The sequence below is a fragment of the Tachypleus tridentatus genome, chromosome 10 (genome assembly GCF_004210375.1).
Source record: "Tachypleus tridentatus isolate NWPU-2018 chromosome 10, ASM421037v1, whole genome shotgun sequence".
NCBI classification, from domain to species: domain Eukaryota; kingdom Metazoa; phylum Arthropoda; class Merostomata; order Xiphosura; family Limulidae; genus Tachypleus; species Tachypleus tridentatus.
The window spans coordinates 32,265,127-32,289,444 of record NC_134834.1 but is presented as its reverse complement, the minus strand read 5'-3'; the positions used below and the strand labels follow the sequence as shown (position 1 = coordinate 32,289,444).

Genomic DNA, 24,318 nt, shown 5'->3' with positions numbered 1-24,318 from the left:
CAAGGCATTATACTAGTCATAAAACATAAGTGTTAGTTCTATTATGTTTTTAAACTACTTTTTGTATCTAGTTACTCAGGGATTTTCAAGAAATAGATTTAATAATACCTCACACGATATTTGTCGTATCCATTAGCGTTGACGGATTTCGCTGAATCCAGAGCTCTTTAGGCCGGCTGGAATATAAGAAACACAGTAGTGTTCCACCAAATTTTTAAGTTATAAGTTGTTCATAAAATTTCTGTTTCTTTTGTACAGCAGTGTGTTGTGATGAGAAATGGGAACCTGGCTTCACAAAGGTGTTATTTTACTCACGACGTTTATACAAAAGCGTTGTGTGTGTGTGGAAATAAAATATCAAATGCAGACAAACTAACTGGTGCTATAACCAGGTGGTTAGGGCGCTCAACTTATAATTTAAGAGTCGCGGGCTCGATTCTTCGTCTATCCAAACATGCTCGCCCTTTCAGTTGTGGGAACTTTATAATGTAATGGTAAATCCTATTATTCATTGGTAAAAAGAGTAGCCCAAGAGTTGGCGGTGGGTGGTAATGACTAGCTGCTTTCCCTCTAGTCTTACAATACTAAAATAGGGACAGCTATCGCAGATAGCTCTCGTGTAACTTTGTGCAAAATTAAACAAAACGTATAGTGTTTCGTATAGTGCAGTCGTACACCATGCCTTATTTGGAGACATTATCTTGCTAACGTTTCAGAGTTAAGTTTTAGTTCAATAATCTGATTCTGAACAAAAGACGCCTGACTAACTAATAGTGGAGTTTTAGCAAAGATGTCCTATTCAGTCGCAGCAGCTTATACGTTTGAGTTATGTTTGTTTAATTGTGATCAAAGTTACTCGATGGATAGCTACTCTAATCGTCCTTAATTTTTAAGTAATAGGCTAGAGGGAAGGCAACAAGCTAACATTACCCAGCACCAAGCTACTTTAATCGGATAGTGGGATTGACCGTCATTTTATAACGCTTCCTACTACTGAAAGGATGAAAATATTTGGTGAAGGGTTTCGAACCCACGTCCCATGGATTGCAAGTCGACTCTCCTAACTACTATAAAAATAAAGGTGTTACACGATATTAGAAGACTGTACACCCATACCACACACCGAGTCCTGTATTGTAATTAACCATCTTTACCAATAGGCGTTCCTTCATTGCTTTATCAGTAATTAATTTTTTTGTGGTGGGAACTACTTTATGATATTAGTTACGCTCGGACTGTTAAGAGACAAGCACAAACCACACGTTGGTTCCATATGGTTTACAAAGAGAGATGTATCAAGGTGTTATCGCTGTGACGTTGTAAAGTGGATATCCAATAATACTCGTGAGAAAGAACGTCGTTAAAAATCACATAAGTACTTTTTTGTCTTTGACAACATTATTCAAAAACACTATGTGATACAAATTTTGTTCCTGGATATTATGTGTTATTTCTCAATTTCTTATGTTGTAAAAGTACAGAAAATGACCATTATTCCCTTCAAACTTTGCTTTTGTGACCTGGATAATGAAATTTAGAAATTAACCTATTTTCTTTGTGAAAACGGACAAATCTGCACAGTTTCATTGACATAAGGTTTGAATAAAACAACATATGAATGAAGATTTACATGTATTTATACTAAAGTTATACAAAAATGTTTAGAAGTGAGTAGTTTTTGAGATTTGCGACTGTAATGTAAATCACTTTCACGTATCAGCCCACAAATACAGTCTCCCACTATATTTTCGTTATACGCTCCTTGGTAGCAGCGTTCAAAGTCCAGTACATCTTGGTGGAAGCGGTCGCCTTGCTCCTCTGTCCAAGAAGCCCCGAACTACTACGACAAAGCTGCCCCAAGCTATTTTTCCCTTCCTATTCAGCTTTTTGGGGAATTCTATGCACTCCAGGATCTTCCTTGTTTGTGGTCCGACGGAGACACCATCTTTGACCTTTGCTTCAGACACCTTAGGGAATAAGTCTCGAAGGTACTTGAAGGCTGCAGACGTCTTGTCAAGAGTTGTGACAAATTGTTTCGTAAGACCCAATTTTATGTGCAAAGGTGGAAACAACACCTTCTGGAGGTCCACTAGTGGCTCACACTTGACATTGTGCCTCCCACAGAGAACTCGGTCCGTTGTGGCCAGTGCTTCCTGTTGTAGTGCGTTGGGGTGGCCCTGCTGTCCCAAAGGCAAAGATAACAGGGAAACTTGGTAAAGCCTAATGTGTAAGAGGTTCATGCAAAATATTTTATATGTGATATTTATTCTATACTATTGAAAATTTAAAAAATAAAAAGATATTTAAATTTTAAAAGGTCTAAAATTTGTATAAGATAAAATCTTACTATTCAAGCAATTAAAATTGACCATCTTACCTTCTAGAGTTTTTTTTTGCAGTGCTCGCAGGTAAAATGAAATGTCCAAGGTTTGTCTTGATCCCTGACAGACATGCCGAAATATGTCTTGTAGGCTTCACACACTTTAACAGATGCTGTCACAGAGTACTTTTTCGCTTTTGTCTTGATAAATTCGCCACATTCACAGTAGAATGCGTCTGGAGAATGCTTGCAGCTTCTTGACACCATCTCTAATAAAATCAGAAAGGTCTATGTGTTCACTTAGGCAGCTAGAACTAAGCTGAAGTGGTGAGTGGTGAATCGCTATATATATGTTACTATGGAAAGTCCTAGAAATTTCTAAAAGGCTCTTGAAAATTCTCGCAAGTTCTAAAACATTCTAGAAAGTTCTTGGAAATTCTTGTAAGTTCGAGAAAATTCTCTGTCAGCTACTCAGCACTGAATCTACCTGGAATGTTCTGGAAAATGGGTAAATTTGAAAATTTCATTACCCAGGCCACAAAAGCAAAGTTTGAAGAGAAAAATTGGTATTTTTCATTTACTTTAGGCATAAGCAATTGGGAAATAACACTTTCTGTTGAGGAACAATGAAGATTAAAAATTTTGTTATATAGTAAAATTGTTGATTTTAAACATAATATAGCTATATTCTCGTTGATAAAAATAAAACCTATTTATCATACAGCAGTATCTTCATAAAGGTGGAAGACCCATATCTGAACTTATTTTAAAATGCTCGTTTATTTTATCGTCTTGAAATCTGGAACATTAAAAATGTGGCGTGTAGTCCAGTCTATTTATAGAAATATTAACAACTTGAATAACGCAATACACGACCTTAATGACCATGGCGGAGATCTCTATGAGGTTCAAACAAAGTTGCCACTAAGTGTGACAGCGGCAAGTCTTTGGATTTACAACACTAAAATCAAGGGTTCGATTTCCCTTGGTAGACACAGCAGATAACCCGATGTGGCTTTGCTATAAAAATAACACACACTCAGACAAAGTCATTCCTAATTTAGATAAGCTGGCTGGAGAGGCCCTCCACTGGTGCAACGGTATGTCTGTGGACGCACACCGCTATAAGGCGGATTTCGATATCCGTGGTTGGCAGAGCACATATAGCCCCTTGTGTACCTTTGTGGTTAGTTCCAATCAAAGAAAGGACAACCAACCAATGCGTCCTCCACCTAAAGGTCCACTTTTAACCAAATAGCTAAGTTTACTGCTATATTTATAAACCCCTTACAGCTGAAGTAAAGATCTTATTTAGTGGCATATTGCAGCTCGAATCTTGGACTTTGTGGCTCACATTACGGCACGTAACCACTAAACTAAACCTCATGCCTTTTTTTTCGGATTGTTGTTTTTCGATCATTTTAAAACCAGTGAAGGTTATTTTTTTGGAAAGATATTTGCAGACGTTTCTTTTCTAAAATATAACAAAAACAATAAACATTGAAAAGTACGTTTATGATTTTATCTACCCTCTCGTTCTCTATAATTTATTAACTTATTGTTTATCATTTCCTTTAACGGAAGTGTTAAATTCTATTCGAGTTATTTTTGTGTTGAAAGATTCAACTTAAAATTCGTTGTTTTATTGGATAGACTATGAATTGTAATTCAAAGTTTGAAAACTTTGTTTTTAAACTGTTTTTCGAATAACAGTTTTGTGCCAATCACAGTGGCTCAACGACAAGTTTGAAATTTTATAATGCCAAAATCTATATTTCGATACCCGTTTTGGGCACAGAATTGATATCCCATTGTTTTGCTTGTACTTTACAAAGAAATAATCAAAATGTCACTTTTTCAACTGTTATTTTCAGAACGTAGAAGCATATAGCGAGTTCTATGTGTTGGAATCTTTCACAGCCTAAAAGCAAATAGACTGGGTCAAGTTCGTGGTATGTGGTAATCACGTGTATGTTACTTTATAAAAATTATAAAGTGTATCCAGGACTCGTTCTACAGACAACCCAGTTTTGTAGGAGAGAGGCTGGCTGCCTTCCCTCTAGTGGTACACTGCTAAATTAGTGACGGCTAGAGCAGACTTCGTATAGCTTTGCGCGAAATTCAAAATACAAACAACCTTATAGAAGAAAAGTCATTACATGATTAGGATAGTTCTAAACACCTTTCCCCGGTAAATATATATTTTCAAAATAAAAGAAAAAGGCCACCTATAAACTAGACTCCACATTAGTTTAGGGGTTAACTAATAAGCCTTGAAAGGGATTTTTATCTAAACGTTGTATAGTTAAAACCTATCTAATGAAAGTGCAAATAATTATGGAACTATAAAGAGAAATGATTTATCTGCACCAAGTGTATATGTAGATAGTGCATGGACATCGCCCTGATAGGGGCCTGAGTAAGTGCGGATTACTCTGGCCTTCGTGTACAATGTATAAATACACTTGACAGATGCTGAAACAAATATAAAGGAAGGAGGGAGAGATCGACGAAACCTGACCCTCCTGGGTATATAAACATAAATACCCAAATAACTATGAGAGAGATCGAAGCGACAAAAAATCGCATTTTCCTAAGTGAGGTACCAGCGTAGTAGAATGTGGAAAATACGAATACTGAATGATGACAACACTACAACCTCTTCAAGCTTGGTCACACAGAGACGATCTTTCTCTGTTTCTGTTTGATAAAATTCACAAGTGAAGCTTTCTTTAGGTATTCCCTTCTGTGGATTCAGCAGATGGTCCGATGTGGCTTTACTATAAGAAATCGCACACACTCTTTTCATATTCAGTTTTATTTTATTTTTTGTATTATTAGGATAGATTTTAATCACGGTATTTTATAGGCCACAAGGAAAACAAGTTGATTTTTTTTATTCCTACTAAAACTGTAAAAAAAAAATATAAAATAAGAGGATCATGACATAAGGCTTTCTGATATTTTCTTAGAATTTGTTACTGCGATTTATGGTAGTTGTTGTTATGCAAAAAAAAAAAGGAAATCAGTTAAAATAATATGCGTTAAAGAATGTGAGAAAAAGTGTCTCTATTCGAGGGCTTGAAGCTTCAAGTAGTAGTGTTTTGTTTTGTTTTTTTGTATACATGATTCTCATATAGCTTTGGAAGCGAGTTATTCTGCTTTTTAAAACGCCAAAAGAAGGAAGTTCTAAATATGATATCACACCGAGATATTAATGTGAAAGAAAGAAGTTCTTAGTGTGAGATCATATTACATAAAAGGAAGAAATTAGTGTGAGATATTGTGATATTTATAAACATCGAATGACATGCTCGCCATTTCTGTCGTGGGGGCGTTATAAAGTTACGGTCAATCCCACTATTCATTGGTAAAAAGATAAACATCGATAGGATGGTGATAACTAGCTGCCTTCCCTCTAGTCTTACACTTTGCGCAAAAATTCAAAAGAAACAAACAAACAACAAAAAAGAAACCTATCTTAGAGGAAAAATAAAAGACACAGAAGATATGATGTGTAAATGATCCTTAAAGAAAACTAACAAAACAATAAGTTTGGTATAGTTCTAGAACTAAAGGTCAAATGGCTTGTGATAAGATATGACATGAAAACTTCGTGAAGTGTTCATATTCCTTTCCTTAGAGAAAACTAAAAGAATACAAACAACAAGTTTGGCATTCTTTCTAATTATAATATATTTTGTGAAATAATGTCATTCGGTTTAGTTTGAATTTCGCACAAAGCTACTCGAGGGCTATCTGCGCTAGCCGTCCCTAATTTAGCAGTGTGAGATTACAGAGAAGACGGCTATCATCACCACCCACTGCCAACCTTTGAGCTACTCTTTTACCAACGAATAGTTGGATTAACCGTAACTTTGTAATGCCCCCACGGCTGAAAGAGCGAGCATGTTTAGTGTGATGTGGATTCGAACCCGATGACCCTCACATTACGAGTCGAGTGTCTTAACCACCTGGCCATGCCGGGCCTCCCTAAAATAGGAACACAGGTACTTTCGGAACATTTTATATCGTATCTTGTCATATGCCACCTTATTTTTAGTTCTAGAGTTATGCCAATTTTATTGGCGGTGAGTGGTAATGACTCTGCTAAATTAGAGAAGACTAGAGCAGATAACCCTCGTGTAGCTTTGTGTGTAATTAAAACAAACAAACAAACAAACAAACAAACTGTTCTTTACACTGTGTTGTAACACGCTAAGCATAAAAGTATTGAATGTAACGCAATACTTGGACCTAACCGGCGGTGAACAGAACACAAAGTCAGTAGTTTGAAAGTAACGTGTAGTAAGGCTCGTGACCAATGTCTGTGCGTGCAGCGAGTGATTTGCACGAACACGTATTGTTGATTACTACTCTCTTGATATCACGTTAGAACGAGATCTGCTGTCTTATCCCCTGAGTGTTCCTATTATTCACTTCATCGTCTATAAAACTTCCATTGCATATAAGTCGTAAATCAACTGCCCTCAGGTCAATGTACATGGCCCAATCGATTACCAGGCTTGTTGATGCCACTAAACAGTAGGAAATATATGTAAAACTCACCATCGGTGTTGAGTTCTGTATACTTCGTAAACCTGTTCAACTAACTGCGTCAGTGCAAAAGATTTCTTTAAGTAGCAAACATTAAAAATATATATATAAAATAAACGTAATAAACAGTTTATGATTGAACCACAAATAAACTATATAAACTATGGGTAGTTAACAGCTCAGGATAGATTGTCTGTGATCGAGCACGAAAATCGTTCTTGTGCTAACCCGGTAAGATAATAACAATATTTCTGGTCGACATAATGTTAAATTAGAGCAGGTGTATCCTAGGTGTGTTAAAAGAGTGGCAGTCAACCTCATTATTTGTTTAGGCACAAGTAATATAAGAGTGTGCGGTGGGACGCTGTTAGAAGCTGCCTTCACTTCAGTTTGTCACTTCAAAATCAGCAATGGATATTTTTTAATAGCCGTTGTGTAGCTTTGGGGGAAATTCTGAAATAAAACAATATAATAAGTGATAACGTCAAAAAGTTTAGGGGGTGGGGAGAGAGCAGTTCACTCTTACAATCCTTAAATAGCCAAGTCCTTGTTATAGGTGAATGGAACCGGTTCATGACTTATAAGCTGTTCCTCAGCATTCTTGAAACAGTTGTTCCCACCTGTTTTGACCTCCTTTACAAACACTGTATATAATCTGTTTCCTTCAGAAACGAACAGTCTAAACGCACAAGGAGCCAAGCTTGGCTACACTCTATCACATTTAACGCACTCAAGGGGGATATTCCCTCAAGTTGGAAACTACTGTCTTAAAGTGCGTGAAGAATGTTTAGAAGCCTTAAAGAATGCCGAAAAAGTATTTACAAGTTACGAAACCGGTTTTATTCGATTCAAGTAATTATTTTTTAACTACTCAAAAGCATGAAAGGCGTTTACTTGTACATACACGCTTGTGCGCACTTGCGCTTTTCATAACAAGAAACTCAGTAGCCCGAGTGGTTAAAAAGAGTGGTCCGTAATCTATGGAATTTCTCAAGGATTTACCTCAGAGAAAGAGGTCCGAGTAAACCTGACCTTTCCCGGTCTAGAAAGATCAAAATCCGAACAACGAGAAGAAGAAGCGGTTTAAATACACGTGATCCTTTCAGATCTCCAAGGATCAAATCCCGATGTAGAAGAGAGACAGAGAACAGTTCTGCACGACTAACGTGAAACGTAATTCGCATAATGATAAAATAGAGTAAAATACATAAGTATACTTAAAGTGATTATTACGAACTAAAGCAAAATCAACAAGATACCGTGGTTAATCCACGCACAATATAAAAAGTTGTTGTTTGTTACTAAGCACAAAGCTACACAAAAGGTTAACTATGCTCTGCCCACCATGGGTATCAAAACGTGGTTTTTAGTGGTATAAGTTCGCAGAGAAACTGCTACGCCATTGAGGGGATTATTGTAAAAAAAGAGTAAAGTGTCTCATATAGAAAATGCGGAGTAGACATTATAATCTGAGACGTACAAACAGCTACAATTACTGGTTACTTTGTATAATTCTGTTAACTACGTTCCAAACTACGCAATGTAAAAAAAAATAAGATAAAAATGCTCAAGTGTTGGAAAATCAAAAGCTGTGTCTATTTACGATAGCTTCAATATATTTTTATGGCTCAGTTACCTGATTAATTATAAAATTCGAAATAACCTAAAAACTGTTTCATTACCTTCTTACTAGAGGGCGATGACAACAAAATGTTTTTTCGTTGTTGTTGTTTTTCTTCTGGTTCAATTAATCGATTTTACTATAAAATTCGAGATACCTTAAAAATTGTTTCATTCATTTCTTACTAGAGAGCAATGACAACGAATTATTTGAATTTTAAAACATATTTTCAAACATGGTTAGAAAAAGACTTGTTTTTACCGATATAATTTATTAAATTTGCGTATTTTGAAGTTTTACGTTAATTTAATCCATTTTAGCAGCAACGGAGAACTTAAGGAAGAGAAAACACGTGCTTATCACTTGAATGCTTATATCTAAAACTCGTTAATTTTGCATTTTGGAGTGATCCTGAATAATTAAATATGCAAAAGTACAAATTCCCTAAGGATTTAATTATCCACATTGTAACGAAGATTAGTTAGTCGATATATCTTTCTTGTGGTGCAACAAAATCTGTCTATTTCACACACACTAACGCGTCCACGTTTAAAAAGTTTCGGTTGTTATAAAAAACAAACCTAATTTACAAATATAGTGCCACTCCCCAGTGGTAGAGCAGTAAGTGTGAAGTCTTACAGTGCTAAAAAATTGGTGCTGAAATACAAACCACAGGTAATTGAATGTCGGACACTGATTTAATAAAACGCTAGGGATGTTGTTGAGATAGATACTAATCCATGATGACAACATGTCTCTAATTTGCTAAGCATTTTCCAAGTGGTTTGTTTTGAATTTCGCGCAAAGCTACACGAGGACTATCTGCGCTAGTTGTCCCTAATTTAGCAGTGTAAGACTAGAGGGAAGGCAGCTAGTTATCACCACCCACAGCCAACTCTTTTACCAATGAATGGTAGGATTTACTGTCACATTATAATGCCACTACGACTGAAGGGGCGAACATGTTCGGTACGGCGGGGATTTGAACACGCGACTACGAGTCAAGCACCTTAATCACCTGGACATGCCGTGTTAGCATTTTCCAACCACGTCTTAAAAGTTTCATTACAAACTAGAATAACTTTACTTGTCCATATTTTTATGTACAAATGTGAAAAATCATCCCACAGAAATTACTTAAAGTTGCAACTGAAGATGCTGGAAGGAAATAATAATTACATTAACAGGTGAACCATGTACAATTTGATTAATTGATTACGGAGACAAAATATTACTAACTGGTTTCAATTTCGCGCAAATATAATTTAGCAGTAGAAGACTATAGGGAAGGCAGCTAGTTATCACTACCCATCACCAGATCTTGGATTACTCTTTTACCAGCGGATAGTGGGATTGACCTTCACGTTACAACGCTCTCACAGATGAAAGGGTGAGTATATTTAGTGGAACCACGATTCGAATCCGTGACCCTCAGTTTGCAAGCCAAGCGCTCTTACTATTTGGTCATGCTGGGCAGTTACTAAGTGCCTTAAAATAATAAAAAATGCCCCCACCCTCCATCATAACTAGTAGAAAATAAAAGCTTTTGGGGTCATTCCACTTCAAAGTATATATGTCAGAAGTCAGTGTTAAAGTTTCAGATAACAACTTTTATATTTAACCATTCAAAAGTGTTCTTCTATTTTGTTCCTCGTATTTGGATTATATTAGTAGCAAGGTATTTATATATATAGTTAACCTAGAAGAGCTTATAAAAATAGAAAGTAAAGATTGGAGAAATGCCTTACGATGAAGAACGAAGCTCATGTTTGACGTAGAATACCATGTACTACTTTCTTCTTTGCGGTAAGCTTAAGTAGAACAATTCTCTTTAGTTGCTGGTGTCCTTGTCTCATAATGGTTTGGTTTGTTTTTGAACTTCGCGCAAAGCTACTGGAGGGCTATCTGCATTAGCCGTCCCTAATTTAGCAGTACAAGACTAGAGGGAAGGCAGCTAGTCATCACCACCCACCGCCAACTGTTGGGCTACTCTTTTACCAACGAATAGTGAGATTGACCGTAACATTATAACGTCCCCATGGCTGAAAGGGCGAGCTTGTTTGGTGTGACGGGGATTCGAACCCGCGTCTCTTGGATTACGACTCGAGTGCCTTAATCACCTGGCTATGCCGGGCCTATCTCGCTACGAAAGGAGATGATAAATTAAAATAGGTTTGTAATAATCATGTGTAATATGATATGAAACAAATACTTAAGTTTATGACGAAACATTATAGGTGTTTATTAGTCAACTACATGAAAGTTTATTTAAAAGTAGGACGTAAGTATTTTGCATTTAACCTACATTGCAGCACACACACAAAAAATCGACAGTGTTTTGTTTGATGGCTTGAAATGCTTTAGTCCGTGTTTAGTAATTCTCAGATGAATATACGTTTATGAATGTGTACTACACATAAACACACGCCGACTTGGTCAAAGTGGCAATTCTGTCGTTAATATAAAGACAGCTGTCTCGCGCACAAACCACATAATTTAATTCAACGAAAACATTTTTAGTACATTCTCGTGGCATATTTTACATTCTTCTCAGCCGTGAATCAGGGAATCGTGTGGGTGAGAGCCAAGCAGTTGTATATAACATTTTCACGTACTGTACGACGCTTCATACCGACTCCTGGCATGGCCTGGTGGTTAAGGCACTCGACTTGTAATCTAAGGGTCACAGGTTCGAATCCCCGTCACTCCAAACATGCTCGCCCTTTCAGCTGTGGGGGCGTTATAATGTAACGGTCAATTCAACTATTCGTTGGTAAAAAAGTAGCAATGGGTAGTGATGATTAGTTGCCTTCCCTCTAGTCTTACACTGCTAAATTAGGGATGGCTAGCGCAGTCAGCCCTCGAGTAGCTTTGCACGAAATTCAAAACAAACCAAACCAATTCCTTATGGTTGAAACACTGTATTACCAATAACTACTTGTTCTCCACGAGTTCTTGCCCTCCCCCTCTATGTTAGTAATAATATTATGTTATGTATGTGTGTGTTCTTGACTGTGACATACAAGAGTTTGTGAGACTTTACTAAATGCTGAAACTAAACTTTATTAATCCGAAATAATTATTTCTTTTTTCACAAGAAGAACACGGGATAATTATTTTTGTTTAGAATCATATAATTGTCATAAATATATTACGAACGGGCGCAGGAAATATTGATGTTTATCAAAGTTGGGTGTGTGTTATTGTTTATCTAACCATAACGGCTATTTATTACAGGTTATGTAACAATAATGTATCACGAAGAGACGATGGGAAAATGGACGTTTTCCAATGGATTTATTTCTAGTTTCTTTCTGGTTTTTTTTTAACGCAACCTTTAGAAAATGGAAAATAACCTGGTTAATGATATTATTAGTAACGAGATTGTTCTTACATTTCTTCTTTATGTTTTTAATTAATGCCTGGTATGGCCATACCATGAGTTGAGCGCTCCGGTCACGCCAAATATGCTCGACCTTTCAGCTGTTGTAGCGTTTTGATGTGTCGGTCAACCTAACTATTCGTTTATAAAAGAGTAAGTAGCCCAAGAGTTGGCGATGGATGGTGATGACTAGCTGCCTTCCCTCTAGTCTTACACTGCTAAATTAGGGACGGCTAGCACAGATAGCCCTCGTGCAGCTTTGCGCAAAATTCAGAAACAAACAAACAATATCTTAATTTAGTTTCATTCAGGTAACCATAAAAACAGGAGAGAAAATTTTACACATTGTCACGCCTGGTTCGAACGTCGCCCACTATAAGTCGAACGTAAATAATATTCAAGGGCGTTGTACCGAAGAACGACCCAGATTGTGACGTATGTAGCCAAATCTTATCATTCATCGCGAAAGCACAGGGCAGATATCCAGGTAAATAAACACATTCCTGTAGAATATTTAGACGTGCATCACTAATTACGTTTACATCCTCGTGCTTCGTGGAAGCTTTCGCATTAGAACTGTTACTATAAAGTCAAAACTCCTTTTCAAAATAACAGAAATTCATAGCATACATGAGGGGCGGGGCGTAGGAGAGAGTTGGTGGGTGAAACAACCACTCGAATATTCTTAAAATCATTTACAGTTAAGAGTGTTTGTTTGCAGTTAAGCACAAAGATACACAATGGGCTATCTTTGCTTTGCTCACCACAGGTATCGAAACCCTGTTTCTAGCTCTGTCCGCAGACATTCCATTGTGTCAGTAAGTGGCTCGGTTAAGATTTTAATTGTTTTGCTGTCGTAAGTTTTGAATCATCATGTTTTATATGTGTCATTTTGGTTGAGGTAAGTCACCTACCTATAAGACAGTCATAAATATTTGCCTACTCTGAAAGCTGCTTTTATTGTATTTCGAATTAATTATTCAGATCAGTAGAATTCTCATTAAATAGTATCCTATGTACGAAAGTCAAGAGACATAAACCTGTTAAAATAATAAAGGCTAAGTGTTTAACAAAATAACGTATTTCAGTTCGGTTATTATTAGTAATTTCGTTTGCAATATCTTGCCATGAGGAACTATGACGTCACAGGGATTACACTCAAATGTTCACTAACACATGACATCATCAATTTCACTCCTACACACAATAAAAAAATAAAACCAAAATGAAAACTAAAAACGTCAAAAGTGGCATTAAAGATAAACCATAACTTTTCAACTTCCAACAGAATAAAATAATACCATGCTTTGCTAAAACCCAAACAACTTTGTCTTTTATTCTGATATACCGGTAATGACTTGTATTTTAGGAAATTGTGGCTTCAAATACACGAGAGAGTAGATAGTAAGTTCAAGAAAAAACACATTTAGCATCGATAACGTGCAACATGAAAAACAACAACAAAAAGAACAGCAACTAATTCATGTTGAACCAAATTATTTGGTTATTACTCAGTTATAATATAAACATCGTACCTGGGAAACGGTTTAACTCCAGAACTTCTGATTGGATATGTGGATCTCAAGAGCTTTTTGTATAAATTATATATGTCCAAAGTTGTTCGTGAGCCTATGATTATGGTACTTAAAGGGTCACTATTAATATAAAACTCACACAATAATAATAAATGTAAACTAAAATAGCATCAATATTGTCATTTATCTCACAAAGTGATTCCGACATTTTCTGTGTATTTCACATAGAAAATATGAAAAGTAGTTATTAGTTGTTCGCCTCCCGCTAGTACACCGGTAAGTCTACGGATTTGAAACGCTAAAATCAGCGGTTCGATTCCCCTCGGTGGGCTCAGCAGATAGCCGAATGTAGCTTTGTTATGAGAAAAACACATTAATTGTTTTGGCCATTTCTTAACACAAAATTTAGTAATTGAAACAAAACAAAATAACCAACTCATTGCGAGCTCTCAGCGAAATGTCTGAGGCTTACAATGCGAATAGCTAGGTTTCGATACCCATGATGGACATATCATAGATAATTTATTCTGTAACCCAATAAGCAAACATCGAACACGACGGAACAATGTGGCTCCCTACCGGTTGTAAACTGTATAAAAATAAGTTTCAGTTATCTAGCAGTCCTGAACATCTTCAATATCGAATGATTTCACTAAGTTGTAATACAATAAATATCCCATGAGAAGTATTTGGGAAACGAAACCACGAAACCACTCGTTCTTTCACAATGAGTTACCTCCTTTTAAGTAATATTATTAAATGTTCTAAGTAAATAAACACTCAGACATAATTCGTTTAACGATTGTGTATCTTACAAATGAGAATGTCGAAGAAAAGTCGGGATGCCCTTTTATTTCGTATAGTAATCTTCTCACCAGAGCGTTAATATTTAACAGTTTCCGTGATAAAATTCAGGAATTATCAACACCTAAAGAAAGCGACGAGTTTGGAAAAGATTGTTGGTCTATTGTTCTGATTTTAAAACTGATTCTGATTGTTTAGAGAGACAACTATGATCATTGATCTCCAGTTTTATTTATTAACCTTTGCTAAGTTTCCACACAAATAAAAGTCAAGAAATTCAAGCCAGTTGAATTTTTATTTTATTTGTTACATGCTGTTACATAATGCATCAATTTCTATGTTAGCGCCATCTATTGTTTGTGTTATCTTTCATATTATAGCTATTAAACTGGCGTGATAATTACAACTCAATAAAAATATTTTAAAACATTTGGAGTTGAAAAATAAAATAACATAAAATAGATTTAACTATTGTCTTATTATACTATTTCCAGTTTGTGACTACATACGAAAAAAGGTAAGCAATATTTACTATCATTTCATATGTAATGGTTCATTTCACAATCTTAAGGATTCTTCTTCGTAAACAACACGAAACAAGTAGTCTTTATTAGCGCTGGTAATGTGTCATGTAATGGTTCATTCCATACTCTTAAGGATTATTCTCTATTAACTCATCGTAGTACATACAGGCGATGTCCTCGACAAATGATACTCTTATAGGCCCAATTGTAAAGTATACAAAACTTTTGGAATTTAAGGGCCTGTCTGATACATTGTGCCAACTCGTATCGTAAAGATATTGGCGTAATTCCCAAAAGTATATTTTTGGCTTCATGTGTTTTTGTAAAAAAGTTAAAATACTGTTTAAACCTTAGTCCGTTCATTTTAATAAATTTTTGTTATCTTTCTTACTGACAGGAATTACTCGGAAAATTGTTGTATGATTGACATCAATTTCTGCTCTTATAGGAACATGGATTAGAGATTTTTGTGCTTGACTTCTAAATTAGAGAGCTGGTGGTTCGTTTTCAGTCACTGCTAAAAACGTACTCCGTACTTTGAGATTGCGGGTGCACCACGAAAGTGACGGTCAAATTTCACTATTTTATGAGTCAAGAGAAGCCCAAAAGATGACTGTAGAATACCTCACTTCCCTCTAGTCTATTGGTTTAAGAATTAGGAACAGTTTGCCCTTGTGTAGCTTTCATGCGAAAAACTTAAAAACATCTACTTTTGATGGTTTATGTTAAGTGTCCGTGTATACGCTTACCAGTTTTGTTGCTTTATAACTTTTGTAATGGTTTTTCGCTAGTTTCTCTGTAGTTTTAAGATAAAATAAGTTGAGTAGATGTAAAGTTCAATCACTGAAGGAGATTAAAGATAGGCTAATTACTTGTACTATAGTGATTGTCATGTCCTACAGTGTGAAGGTCGAGACACGATAACGTTACGTAACCATTAAAAACTGACTAAGGCTTAAGGCCTTCATAAGTAACGTATAATATTACCGAAAAGGTCGAAAGTAACTCTTAGAATCATTAAAACTTTGAGTGTTCTACACTTCAAAAGTTGGAATAGATTTACATGTATTGAGATATGCTTAAATTACACGTTCTATTGAAAATAAACAGCTAGTAACTTCAGGAAACTAAGTTCGTTTTTTCGTATGTCGAACGTTTCTGCTTACACTTTTATAAAAAGCATTTTATAGTATAGCTACATATCGTTTACGAGGGTTTAGTCCCAAAATGTAATATTCTAAATTAAAAAAACAACAACAACACACATAAATAATGAGTACATAATAAAATGTAGATCAAGATTGGAAAGGAGTGATATTGTTGACACCACACTACCCAGGTAGTATTACACCAACAAAAGAGGAGTGATATTGTTGACACCACACTACTCATGTAGTATTACACCAACAAAAAAGGAGTGATACTGTTGACACCACACTATCCATGTAGTATTGCATCAACAAAAGAGGAGTGATATTGTTGACACCACACTATCCTTGCAGTATTACACCAACAAAAAAGGAGTGATATTGTTGACACCACACTATCCTTGTAGTATTACACCAACAAAAAAGGAGTGATATTGTTGACACCACACTACCCATGTGGTATTGCATCAACAAAAGAGGAGTGATATTGTTGACATCACACTATCCTTGTAGTATTACACCAACAAAAAAGGAGTGATATTGTTGACACCATACTGCCCATATATTATTACATCAACAAAATTGTATTGCAGAACACACGGTTTAGAGAAATAAATAAAACCACTGCGACACTATAAAGTCATACTTTATATCAGTAATATAAATACGTATTACAAGCCCATCACGAGTGGCATATGTTACATAAACTGTGCCATCTACGTTACCTATAAAGCTAGTTTTAAAATCTTTACTGCTATACAGCGAGCTTCGAGGATAATTTTTTGTTGTTGTTGTTGTTCATTTGGTTTTCGCTGTCTCTCAGGGCTGCGACAGTTTATTCATAGCCTGACGGAAGGTTATATCTGTACGGAAGGCTCTAAAAATATCTGCTGAGCTGCTACCAAGTGGTCGAAACTGCTGTCACTCTTAAACACTTTAACCTTCTGACCTTTTAATAACACTATATAACACACATTTTGTTCCTGGATAGTACGTGTCATTTCTTAATTGCTTATGTCGTAAAAGTAAAGAAAATGGCCATTATTCCCTTCAAACTTTGTTTTTGTGACCTGGATAATGACATTTAGAAATTAACTTATTTTCTACGTAAAACCGGGAAAATTTGCACATTTTCACTTACATAAGGTCTGAATAAAACAACATATGAATCAAGATTTACATATATTTATACTAAAGTTATACAAAAATGAACACAAATGTAAGTGGTCTTTCGAGATTTGCGACTGGTAATGTAAATCACTTTCACGTATCAAAGGTAGTCTGCTATAATGTTTTCTTCAGACTGTCCCAGGTCACAAAAGCAAAGTTTGAAGAGAAAAATAGGTTGTTGTCTTTTTCATTTACTTTAGGCATGAGCAATTGAGAAATAACACTTTCTGCCCAGGAACAAGAACAAGTAAAAATTTTGTTCCATAATGTAATATATTGGAAGCGGAAACCGCCATAGCTGAGGTCACTCTTAGTGCATCAAAAGTGCAAAGTTGTGCATTTAGCCATCTGTACAAAATGTTCAACATAGGCACGTATGGTTTTACACATTTCTTACACATTAAGCATCATCGGTGGAGAAAAGCCGAGATAAAAAATCACCTACCAAACTGGTCGTCCGCCTCCTGCCGTTCAAACCACGACTACAAACAGTCTTTTTATAGTTACTGTGTGTGTGATACGTACCTTACTTAGCTCTACTAAAGTGTAAACTTTATATCACGATCGTTCCCATTTAGTTCCCTGCTCCCTTTCAGAACGATCCAGGTTCGAGATAACATTTGTTTAATGTTGCCTAATCTATAAGGGTAACTTTGACACATAACCTGGTTTTGCCTTTTCGCTGTAGCGTTTCATATTGTTCCTCTATGCGTGACTTAAAAGACATATCACGTCAACTATAGTATTTGTTTCTGATACCATCATAATTCCTAAATAAGGCGTATTTCAAACATCGTTAGCTGATGTAACTGTTAAATAGGTAATTGTAATAATTACTAACTGTTATTAACATTAAAAATTAACAAATTAACCGCAAAGGCAATCGGATAATTTCGGATGTGAGAAAAACCAGCCAGAAAATATTAAAAAGAAAGTCATTCCATTATGTACTAAATTAGTACTTTGTGATTGTTTCTATAAATGTTTCTGTTAGTTTATTATTTTATTGGCCAATTAAATAAGTTATTTTAGATTAAGATAAACGTTTGTAAAATGAAGAAACACTATGTGACGAGTCACATTTAATAAAATACATGTCTTTATGCTACCTCGTCGTTTTCCCCGTCACACCAAACATGCTCGTCCTTTCAGCCGTGAGGGCGTTATAATGTGACGGCCAATCCTACTATTCAATGGTAAAGGAGTAGCCCATTAGTTATCGGTAGGTGGTGGTGACTAGCTGTCTTCTCTCTAGTCTTACACTGCTAAATTATGGAGGGCTAACGCAGATAGCCCTCGTGTAGCTTTGCGCGAAATTCGAAACAAACAAATAAACAAACCTTGTCGTTTGTTATTTACACAGCCCTATATGCATGTAGTAACCCTTATTAAAGTCAGCTTGCGGGAACATTCGGTTTGCTACTATTCTTAAGACTATATAGTTGCACTATAACTCAAGATGATAATGTTTTAGGATTTATTTTTATCATCGTCGTTAGTTCAGGGTGAACGCACTCAACATTTTAAATTAATATGCAAGAATAAGGACTGAAACACGCTGAGTTGTAAATCGGTGAAACAAATAAACGTAATAAGTACTGACCATAGAATATAAGTGTTACCTCCAATTTCGACCCACGACTTTATATTCACATTGTTCAAAGTATATTAAAATGTCGCGTTTTATTTCATGTACCAACCATCCCATAGAACAATGGTATAGTTAGAATATAAGTAGTTTGTTTGTTTTTTTATTCAACAATGTCCATGAAAAACTAGTACAGTTTTTGACTGTTCGGCGTAAATAAAGGACTAATGGATGAAGTTTACGTAAAACTGGATCAAAGGTCTATTTCACTTGAAGGAACGATGGACTTTCTAATAGTAAATTATAGGAATTTGTGAAAGTTTCTATCTTAAGAACAAATATTGAAGAAATATTTTGTTTTCACCCAAATTCATAACATGTTTAGTATTACCTCAGAGAGGAGATGAAAATAATAAATGCTAAATTGGAATTCAAAAAAATATTCGAAAACTGCATTTAATAGTTATTTATTTATTCAGTAACTTTACAGTTAAATATTTCACCGCTACATTTTAATTAGTTTGAGCTTAAGTAATTTATATATATATATATATATATGACGCAAATTTATTGTTTCAATAAGAGGTTCATTAGGTTTATTTGTTTGGAATTAAGCACAAATTTACACAATGGGCTATCTCTACTCTGCCCACCACAGGTATCGAAAACCGGTTTTTAGCAGTATGAGCCAGTTAACATACTGCTGTGCTATTGAGAGGAAGATTTCATCACGATAAATGCGTTTAATAACAAAGTTAAAGGTTAGTTTATCATAAAGTACGAACAACTTCCGTTTGAGAAGGAAAAAAAAAAACGACACCAAAAACCTTCACAAGGAATTGACTGCCACTCTCATAACACACCCACAACTTAAAGTTCGGAGTTATCGTGTCGTATTGTATAGCACGATTTTACATTTAAAATCGTAAATTTTTATTAAAATGAAAACGCATAAAAAAACAACAAAAAGTCTTCCTTCTTTACAAAGAAAATTAATGTCCGAAAAGGATGTCCCTTTAAAAATGGTAGAATTGACACTTATATAGTCAGGAAATAAAAGAATTGTTATATTAGAGATACCAGAGTTTCTCCTTTAACTGTATCAGAAATAACCGTAAATACTTTTATTAAAGGAAATTATAAGTCATCTATAAGACACCAAGACCAAGGTTATAGAAACGTGGTTTAGTAGGCTTATCTCTTGCAGGCGCTTTACAGTATGATATAGATTTACCAAGTGTATTCTTGTAGTTCCAACACCAATTTATCCGGTGTCATCTAACATGTTTCACGTTATAAGGTGTAGCCTTCTTATGCTCAAACTGTTGCTCAATATCTACGTTAATGTTTTAGGTAAACGTTCGATGACGTTACATCTATAATATTTATGGCAAAGCTACTAAGGATATTCGCTGCCGAAACTAATTTCAAACTACTGATCACGTGAAGGACAGCTAGTCATCAAAACTCTGTATGTCTGTATACTCATAACACTAGAAACCAAGTTTCGATACCCGTGGTTGGCAGAGCACAGATAACACAATGTGTAGCTCTGTGCTTAAACTCCAGACGAACAAATATAATCAATACCCTACACCATTCCTTATACAAGCTAAGGAATTGTCTGCCACACACATAACACACCCACAACTTAAAGTTTGGAGTTATCGTGTCGTATTGTATATGTTTGACGAAAGCTTTTTAAACATAGTCCTGTTTTAGAGTTCGAAGTAAGGTTTTCCTTTTTTTTTAATTGTCACGTATTTTGCCTTGCTTTCGTTCGATTTACCACTTGTTATTGAAAGATATGAATTTTAGAGAAATCCCCTACTCATCATCAATTATCTTGGAGAAAGGCAAGTAAAAAACAAACAAACAAACTAGGCTTCATTTATTGGTGGAATATATGTTACCTGTATGGTCTTTTAAGATGTCTTTTACTCATACAGTGGTCCATCATTTATATACGAATTTCAGAAATGCGCAGCGTTGATCCTACTAATTCATTCTTGTGACGACAAACTGTTTAAAATACTAAAAAGATTGGTGCGAAGCCTAACATATCATTCGATTTACCTGTTGTCGCTAAGTGAAACCGGTTTAGGGGAATTCCATCTTGTGTATTCTTGAAGTTCTTGTAGAAATATAGGATCACTGAGTGAGTAAAATACATCTCAAAACACCGTATATATTTTGCATTCATTTGGAGATTTATATTAACGAACAAAGTGAAATAGTTTGTTACTTTGACTACAACACAAAATACATCAAAGTGAATTCCCGTCGTATTTAGATAGTAAGAGATATGTACGCTTTCATTTTCATGTATACGAAGAAAACAGAAAAATATAAGGTTTAAAGTTGCCTGAACCTTATAATGATAAGTAATGCCGCATGTTCATCACACAATTCTTATCTATGTTTTGTTTTAACGTTTCTTTTATAAACGATATTTCTTGTTATTCACGTGTTTCACGAAAGAGAACACTATAAAATAACAGATATTTGACAGTCTAGTCCCCCTAACGAGTCCCCCTCTGGCACAGCGGGAAGTCTACGAATTTACAACACAAAAATTAGGGCTTCGATTCTCCTCGGTGGACTCAGCAGAAAACCCAACATAGCTTTGCTATAAGAAAAACATACACACCCCAGTAACGAGAGCAGTGTAGACAGTTTCAAGCTCTCATGTATTTAACTGACTAGACTGTGCACTATTTTTGTATGGTAAATATAAACAATTTACGAGGTACTATTGGGATTACGGCCGAGATTAATTAAACGATGAATCAGAGCATTCAAATCGAAATAAGTTTTGCTTTCATGACACTGCAAACTCGTAACCAGAACTGGTACACTAAATTAGCAACACTATTTGATAAATTAATATTAAGTTCAATGTTTTTTCAGGTAGCTTGCTCTGATTAGAAGTTACTGATAATTGAACGTTGATGAATCAAAACTTAATGATCTAATTCCAGGTCAGTTTCAACTTTGTGCAGAGGTGACTGAGCTTAATGATAGTATTTTATGTAAAGTGTTAGAAGTAATGTTTGATGGTGGTAAGTATACAACAGAAAAGTAGGGTTAACGGTTACTTTAAGACCGACACAGGGACACATCTCCTTTAACAGTATCTGTCTTATGCTGTCTGGCTTAAGTTCTCTCATCCGAGGCCACTCTTCTTTCTCGGTCTTTACTAACCAATAAATATTTCTTCAAAAGTACATTAGTATAGTCAGTTTAAGTTTCACCAGAAGCATATTAGTCAGGCCAATTAAGATTTTACAACTGCCAATTAGATTGATGAATTAATACAAATCCCGTTAGTGTGGCTAATTAAGAATTCACCATTTTTTTTAATGCGTGATTTTATTTCTAAGTGCCCCGCACACCTCAGGCTAAGATTTCGGATGACTGGAAGTCAGTTCATCTGCTGCGAACGTCAACGTACTAGCTACAAGTAAGAAGCATCAGTGGTCAGTTCGGCCAGTGTTCCAAGACCTGGCCAAAACAAAGCAGGTAGAAAGTGTTTATTTGTTTCTGAATTTCGCGCACAGCAGAGCCAGAGACTTTTTTTAAATTTTGAAATGATAGAGAAAACTAAAAAACTAACCCCACCTGCAAGCCTGGGGGGATCTAACTGTATCATTACAACGCATCTGGTTAAAATGCTGAAAATAATAACTTTTTATTAATTTTTAAATAATTACTTTATTAATTTTTGTTCTATGAAGATTAGTTTATATTGCTAAACTCCAGTATGCGGATTCAGAACTAATAAAAATCTCGGAACGTAGCTAAGTCAATGGATTGTTCAGTACAGTGTAATCGTCATTGGCTTTGTATTGATTAATGACATTATATAATATCCGCGAGTTTGTTTGCTTTTTTTTCCGATAAGCAAAGCTACACGAGGGCTACCTGCGCTAGTCGTTCCTAATTTAGCAGTGTAAGACTACAGGGAAAGCAGCTAATTATCACCACCCACCGCCAACTCTTGAGACACTCTTTTACCAATGAATAGTGGAACTGAGCGACACATAGTAACGCCCTCACGACTGAAAGGGCGAGCATGTTTGGTGTGACGGGAACCCAATTACGAGTCGAACGCCCTAACCACCTGGCCATGTTGAGCCTCGCTTGTTTGTTATACAAAACTGGTTTCATTAATTTATAACAAATTTTTCAGTTCTGATCTTTATACTTAGCTAACATTTGGTCAAAAGTTATTATTAATAACAAAAATAGTAATTATTTTTCAACGTGAACCGGTTTTTTTATTTGGTTCCCTTTTTTGTCGACTGTGACGGTATCTTACGCCATACTTGGAAGAACCTGTAAAAGGTTTCACAAATTCCATTTCCTCTTATGATACATGTGAGCCAGGCGTGGCCTAGTGGTTAGCGTGCTATGAATTCAAGGATTCATGGTTCGCGGCTCTTTGCTGTAAAAAAAAAAACTCTTCGAAATTTGATACCGTGGGTGTGATATAAAATTGATGGTATAATGCCACCATTATACGATAGTAGCCCAAGGGGTGACGATGGGTACTACTGGTTACCTACCTTTCCAAGACTATCTTTTCAAACTTAGGGACGGCCATGCGCAGATGGCCCTTTGTGTAGCGTTCCGCGAGAATTCCTATCTAAACAAACACAGAATACCGACCATCACGTTCTGCGCCAATTACTGCTGGCGATGCTGTATGGTCGTACGTAATGATATAGGTCCAGCACGTAATGAGATGTGTTTGTTCTGAACACAAAACTCACTTGGCAAACTAGTGACCACAAACTAGTGGAAGACAGAGCTCGGATGATAATAAGATTGATAAATACTCAGTGTTCGAAGTGTTTTTTTTAAACACTTGACTGAATTTTTTTCCATATATTTTGTTCTAAACGAGTTTTATTGCACAATTTTAAATTCCTGTTCTTTAAACAATTAAAGATTCAGTTCCGTGTAAATTCCTACCCGTTAATTCTAGTGGTCTTCATTTTTACATCTTTTTGTTTGTCTGTTTTTCTGCCGAGCAATACTGTAATGCAAAAGAGAAGTTCTTCAGGGGTAGAGTCGATCGCTCAGTATTTTTCAGGTATCCTGTTTCCCTCGAGTTAGGAATATTCTACTGGTACATCACTCACAGAAACAAGCCCTATAGTTTCTGACTTTTCTTAATAAATAACAACGATAAGTTTTCCTTAAGGGCCTTTAAGACTATAATTTGAGGGTGGGCAGAATGAAGCTAACCTATTGTTCAGATTTTGGGTTTAAAAGGAAACATTGAGCAATAAGCCAATTATATATTTTAGGGCTTCGAAATCCAAGGTGGTTATTTAAAGAACGAGTATGAGTGAGGGGGTTTAGAATTATGGAATAAAATGAGACGAGGAGATCTTGATACCAAGACGAACAAGTGTGCCATCTATAGTGTACCTCATATAGATCTCGCTATAAACGCCTACAGAAGTGATTTTATGATCGCAGGGTTGGGATACATAGCTCTAGACGAGTGTTAAATAAAGTGAAAATCAGTTGTAAGTTCGGTACATTTCTGGTTGATGGTTTTGTAAATCTAGTGTATCTTCATTGTTGCGGTGTTTCTCAACAATTTCGAAACATAACATAAAACTTCTCTTCCATGAGTTAATGATACGTGAACTTGG

The 24,318-nt window shown here is 35.7% G+C and overlaps 1 long non-coding RNA gene across 1 annotated transcript in view; it reads right to left on the bottom strand.

Annotated features, from left to right (window-relative positions):
- Positions 1-2,386: 2,386 nt before the first annotated feature.
- Positions 2,387-24,318, bottom strand: part of LOC143229011 (uncharacterized) — a 34,505-nt gene continuing 12,573 nt past the window's right edge. Inside the window, exon 4 of the long non-coding RNA XR_013015601.1 lies at positions 2,387-2,589. This is a non-coding gene — a long non-coding RNA (uncharacterized LOC143229011). The remainder of the gene's footprint in view (positions 2,590-24,318) is intronic.